Source organism: Primulina tabacum, chromosome 6 (genome assembly GCF_025594145.1).
Source record: "Primulina tabacum isolate GXHZ01 chromosome 6, ASM2559414v2, whole genome shotgun sequence".
NCBI classification, from domain to species: Eukaryota; Viridiplantae; Streptophyta; class Magnoliopsida; order Lamiales; family Gesneriaceae; genus Primulina; species Primulina tabacum.
In genome coordinates, this window is record NC_134555.1 from 36,203,716 (window position 1) to 36,210,121 (window position 6,406).

Consider the following 6,406-nt stretch of genomic DNA (forward strand, 5'->3'; position numbering starts at 1 on the left):
TGTTTTATTTATTTTATTTTGCTCGGGACTAGCAAAATTAAGTTTGGGGGGATTTGATAAGTGCATTTTATGCACTTAAATTATCTTTATATTTCATATAGATTGTTAGTCTTTTTGGGCGGAATTACGCGCTTTTGTTGTTTTTTGGTGTGATTACAGGAACCAAGGTAAGACTGTTATTTGGGCGCGAAGGAAAGTGAAAATGGCGCCTAGATGAGAATGCAAGACGCCCGGGTCTGAAGACAGTGAGGCTCGCGCATATGCGCGAGTAAGATCGCGAATATGCGCAAGCGATGCACCGAAGCGAGGTAAAATACAGTGAGCCCCGCGCATATGCGCCACTCATGGCGCGCATATGCGCGAGAGACATGAGGCGAGACCAGTGAGCAGCGCGCATATGCGCCGAACTTGGGCGCGCATATGCGCGCGAGAAGAATGCCAACATACAGAAGGACCCGCGCATATGCGCGAGTCTTGCGCGCAGGGCGATCTCTCAGATTTAAATAGGTTTCGGCGTGGATTTTGAGGGGGTTCTGAAAATATTCTAGAGCAGCCGACATATCATTGGAAAAAGTCAGAGCACGGAGCACGGGATGCGAGGAACAGAGATAGAAGACGCTGAATCCGGATACGGAGACGCACTTTCATCTCTCCTTAACACGTTCCTAATTCGGTTCTTTACTTTTACGTTTTTAATGATTACAAACAGATTTTGTATTGATTTAAATTCGAGTATGAACTAATTTTATTTTCTAGAGATTGATGTAGTCTTGGGTTACCCTATGTTATTGACGTTTTGACTTTTCATCTAATTAATTTACCGTGTTTATTTGTGATTTCTTGTCATTAATGCTTATGGATTACTGGCCATAATTCGACTGATCTAATAATTGAGATCTAACACTCGAGAGAGGTGATCGAAATTAGGATAGAGGAAATCTCATCGTCAAATGTTTATAACGTGTAAAAGACGTATAACTTTGGCGAGTCCATAAGAGAACCTTGTTTGCATTTATTACGTGTTACATGATTTTGAATAGACATATTAAAATCGGTAATAGGTAATACAGTTCTATTTATTTCTTGAAAAAGGAAATAGAAAATATTGTGAGTTCTTGGTTAATAAATATGGTGCAATTTAATTAATGTTAGTCAATTTTAATTTAGCATAGGGGAAACCAGACAAAATCATATCTCTAGATTTATTTACTCAGTGAATTTCTACTGCGTGCTAGAATTACAGGATTTGTTATTTTATTTAAATTGATTATAAACCAACTATTTGATTTGTCTAAATAAAGTTGAGCTATGTCAGTTATGGTAATTAATATACAATTTTAACTAATTACTCTTCGTGGGATCGATATATGTACTCAAACCAGTACTAAAATTTGACATCGTACACTTGCAGTAGTGAAAATACGCAACAATTTTGCATAGTCAAATTTTGAGTTGTCACAGCCAACTTGTTTTCCTTCGTCAAATCATTTCCCTTGTAAATTTGGGTCAGTTTCTCCAAGATAACTTTAGCGATTGAACATGTATTGATTTTGTTGAACATGTTCTTGACGAAGGTCTTGTAAAGAATGTTCTGGCCACATTGTCTACACTTTCCTTTTTTCCTTATAGGTCCACTTTGATCGATGCTTTTCAACCATTTGAGGTGTACCCTCTAATATGACTATTGTTGTGTTGACTTTGAATATTTTCATTGGACCGTCTGTAACGACATACAACATGTCATCATCTTGTGTGGTTAGATGCGTCTGCACGCGATTTTTCAATCGTCATATTCTTTCTTTGAGAACATATGGATCTAATTATAAGATGTCATTATGAATATATGAATATCAAAGTTCAAGAAAAAACTGCTATGATATTACTTATTGGGATCAGAACAGAATTTCGAGGGAGTTAATAAACTATTTTGAAATTCCTTCAAAATTGAGCTGACTTTAACAGTTTGTAGCCATTAAAATCATTTCTTGAACGGCTAGACTGAGCTGGACCATTAAAAATAAATAAGTGCGAAAAAAGTTCGGATAGACTAGTGATATTGTATATATTCAACCCAAGCAATAGTTAAAAAGACAACTAGAATAAGCAAGCAAACAAGATAAAGTATGCAAGTAAATGAGAAATTTTTTTTATAGATATTCGGAGATAAACACTTATGCGTTACCTTTTCTTGCACTTATAAAATTATCAACTAAAAGACATTGATTAATACACTTTTTACAAATCCATTTTGACTACGATTTAATACTCTCTAAATCGAAACTCTTAGTGATTAATCAGCAACTTTTGGTTGTTTAACAATCTTTAATTCACAATAAACAATAACTTCCAACAGATAGATTTGAACGATTAGAGTTAGTTAGGGTAGCACAAATTGATTCTTGAATATATGATATGGACAAATAGGTGTATGCTAAGTGAACATCTTGATATTTGAACAATTATAAGTGCTCGAGATCTTGAATATTTTAAAAGCTCTGAATCTTGTAAATCTTAAAATTAAGTATGCATTTATGTGTTTTTCAAAGATCATTTGCATGAATTCCCGACATAATAATGCTTTTTTGCGGGTTTATCTCTTTCAGCTTCTAAAAAATTGATTGAATTTTTGACATTTTAGAAAACTTTCCTGTCAATCGAGATTTGGTAGAATAATATGCAATAGTACTATAACTTATAGCATCAAACAACTTGAGTTGGAGTATCCACCTCGATCTGCTAAAGTCTGACCGGTTGTATTATGGTTAGATTTGTGCACTTCACTAATTACTAGGTCATATTATAAGACATATGATCTTTTGATAAAATCTGTAGCTTGAGATTCTAATTTTATGTTGAGCGGCTCGAGTTGATCATCGGTTAAAAACTTGTAAATACATAGAAATGACATTTGGACCCTAAAACAGCTTGATTTTGTTATTTGTCATTATCAAAACTTAGGCTAAAACATATTCCAACACATGATGTGTAAAACCAGTTTCTGTGTTACATACATACATATATATACACACATATATACATAAACAATGAGAAAATATGGTTTTGGAGGAGGCATTTTCTAGAATGACTTTCCACAAACTACCATAATGAATGTGGGCTTTCAAGTAAGTTAATTTTTAAAAACAGTCTTAAATTTAAAAAATACCCTTTAAAATATTTTTTTATTTATTCTTCCTTTCCATCTTTTTTTACATAAACACAAAAAACATATTAAATTGTAACTGTACAATTCATGATTAAAATAAGTTTATTCACACATAATAAAATTGAATAAGAAATTTACACCAAAATTAATAGTAAAATAAAAGATGAGTTGACGTTTTAAAAATAAATAATTAATGAAGTAAGAATAATTCCTATTTTGCAATATGGTCATGGGATAGTTAATTCAGAGTCAAAGTTTCTTTTTCTTATTTTTATTTTTTTAATATAAAATCTACTAAAAATATATACAATTTAATAAAAAAATTAAAAAAATTAAAATAATGATGAAATTATTATTATTATTATTATTATTATTATTATTATTATTATTCTTATGTAATGAATTACTTTTTTTATATTATATTTACCAAATATGACATTAATTCGTACTGAACATCCATAATTTAATTAATGTACTATTACTGATATAAATAAATATTTATCATTGATATTAAATTGTAAAAATCATCTCATGAAAAATATTTATGACTTTAATAATTATAGTAAATTTATCATTTTTATGATTGTTATAAAAAATTTACACGTCAAACTAAAAAATAAATTAGATAGAGAAAATGGTGGAATATGGGAATATTGGGATTTTTTATTAGTGTAAGACTATATTTAAAAATTTAAGTAAGTAAAGCTAATTTTTTTTAAATAAAAAGAAAATTTAAATGGGTTAGTTCAACTAAATTTCCATTGGTAGGAAGAATGTTATTATTTTTTCCATATACTTTTGAGGGTAAATTGCTCATAAATCCTCAGACCCAAACTCAACTTTACCCAAACTCCCTACACATCAAAACCTTTCTTTGAACTCCCTAATACCATAAAATGGACAAAAATACCATTATTCCTATTTTAAGTTTAATTGATCCTCCGCGCTTTCAAAATGGTATCAGAGCGAAATGTTGATTTATTTCAAACACAAATTTTATTTTTAATAGTAACTAATTGTAAGAGAAGGAGAATTTCGAAAAAATTATGAATCCGAACTTAGGTTCGAGAAAAATAATTTACAAGAGCTATTCGAATATTTTGGAATATACACAAGTTTATCTAACTATTGTTAGATATCAGAAGCAGAAAGGGACGCATCAGAACCCTCAAGTAAAATCTCAAGTAAACTTATGATTCAAGCAAATAAGTTTCTGGAGATAGTACCAGACTCCTCTAAACTCTCTTTAGATCTTAGAGAAATCCAGAAAACAGTACAAAATTATGGCAACATGCTATATTTTGTACCCCAACGAGTTGAAGAAATCCTTAAAACCCAGGAAGAAATTCTTGGAATATTAAAGGATATTCAAACAAGAATTCAGAAACTAGAACAACAACCAGGTTCTAGTAAAAGAACTTTAGGAGGATGGTTACCACCATCGTTTGGCACCGAACCTTAGTTACATCAACAAGGGAAGGCCAGAGTGGTGTCAAAACCATTGACTGAAGAAGAAAAGATGATCAATCTAATTAAATCTGTCTCAGAAAAGAAATTTATCTGATGAAAACTTTAGAAAGGATTGGTTTGGAGGATCTACAAGAGCTTGCGGAATCTTTTGCAAATCTCAAAGTTGTAGATCTAAAGATGAACACAGCAGGAGGTGAAATACCTGCTATAACCTGGTCATCTACTCAGGAACCATCATGGGAAAGTGTGGGATCTCAGAATGTTAACATGAGAGAATCACAATCCGATTTCCATACTGGTGGAGGATCACACCTAGCGGGTACAAGGACAAGGAGAAGTCAAATTTCCTTGCACCAAACACCCTACCGGAAGTCTGTTTTAGATTCGATACATCCTTATGGGGTTATGCTTAACCTTGATGTATTAGATTTTAAAAACAGGGAAGATCTCATAGATGACTGGACATCTGCTATGAGAATCGCAGCAGGAACACTTGATCTCAACAAAGAAGGATTCATTAAACTTTTAGAAATGAGTCTAATGGGATCAGTGAAAATTGCTTGGGACATGACTTCATTAGAAATGAAAGAGTCAGTCCTAGCCAGAGAATCTCTAAGCGAGATAGCCGAAAAAATGGCTACCCTATTTAAAGCACAATTTATAGGGGTAGATTATTTTAACATTCAAGATACAGAGAAGAGGAAGAAATATACTCAAGCTCTGTATAGTCTTGAATTACACGATATATGTTTGGTAGATGAATACATTATGTTATTCACTAAATATCGATGAAATTCAGGAGTCGAGGAAGATATAGCTATGCAGCTTTTCTTCGCAAAGATGCCAAGTCCCTGGAGAGAAATGCTCATAAGGGAATACGTACCTTGAAATCAAGATACGTTGGCAAGAAGAACCTCTTTCCTTAAAGGAGAATTGGCAGAATGGTGTCACATGGCAGCATTACAAAAGAATTACAAACGCTTAAGGAGTATAAGCAAAAGAACTCCTTTGTGTTGTAAGGAAAATGATCTTCCAACAATTATTGGAAGTAAACCACAGAAGCATAAGAGGAAAAGTTTTAGGACTCATCCTTATGCTAGAAGTGGAAGAAGTTCTTGGAAGCCACGAACTGTATGGTCTAGACAGAAAGCCAGATCTTATAAATCTGGACAAAGAAGCGGACCATCAAGGAGTAGGATATCATCTCAAGCATCGAGTACATCTCGAAGCACAGGAAGAACACCTACAAAGAAAACTTTCAGAAGAGCTCATACTCGAGCAAATGAAAGTTTTAAGGATTATAATTGCTGGACATGTGGAGCAAGAGGTCATATTTCGACCAACTGTCCAGAAAATGAAAAAAGAGGTATTAAACGCTTCCATCCTAACCCGGATATTGAAGAAGCAGTTTATTACCAAGATCTAATTCAGGTATACAGATTCGAGGACATTGCCTCGGATGAAAGTATATATGAAGAAGAAGAAGTCTTAAGTCAGGAAGAATCTGATGGAACAGAATCGGAATCTGACTGAGGATGAGGTGTTTCGACACGAAACACATGAAGATTTGTCTGGGTTTTTCAGTCAGACAACAATCTCTCATAATATGGTCCAAAGAATCATGAGAGAAAATTCTAGCCTACAGAGATATCAAGGATTCTCTGCAGGACAGGTAGAAAAGTTCTTAGGAAGTCTTGGCCTAAGGAACAGAAATCATCATCTAATCTATAAAGTTTCTAGAAGGGAAATGACAATCCCGATGGAACTTACAGG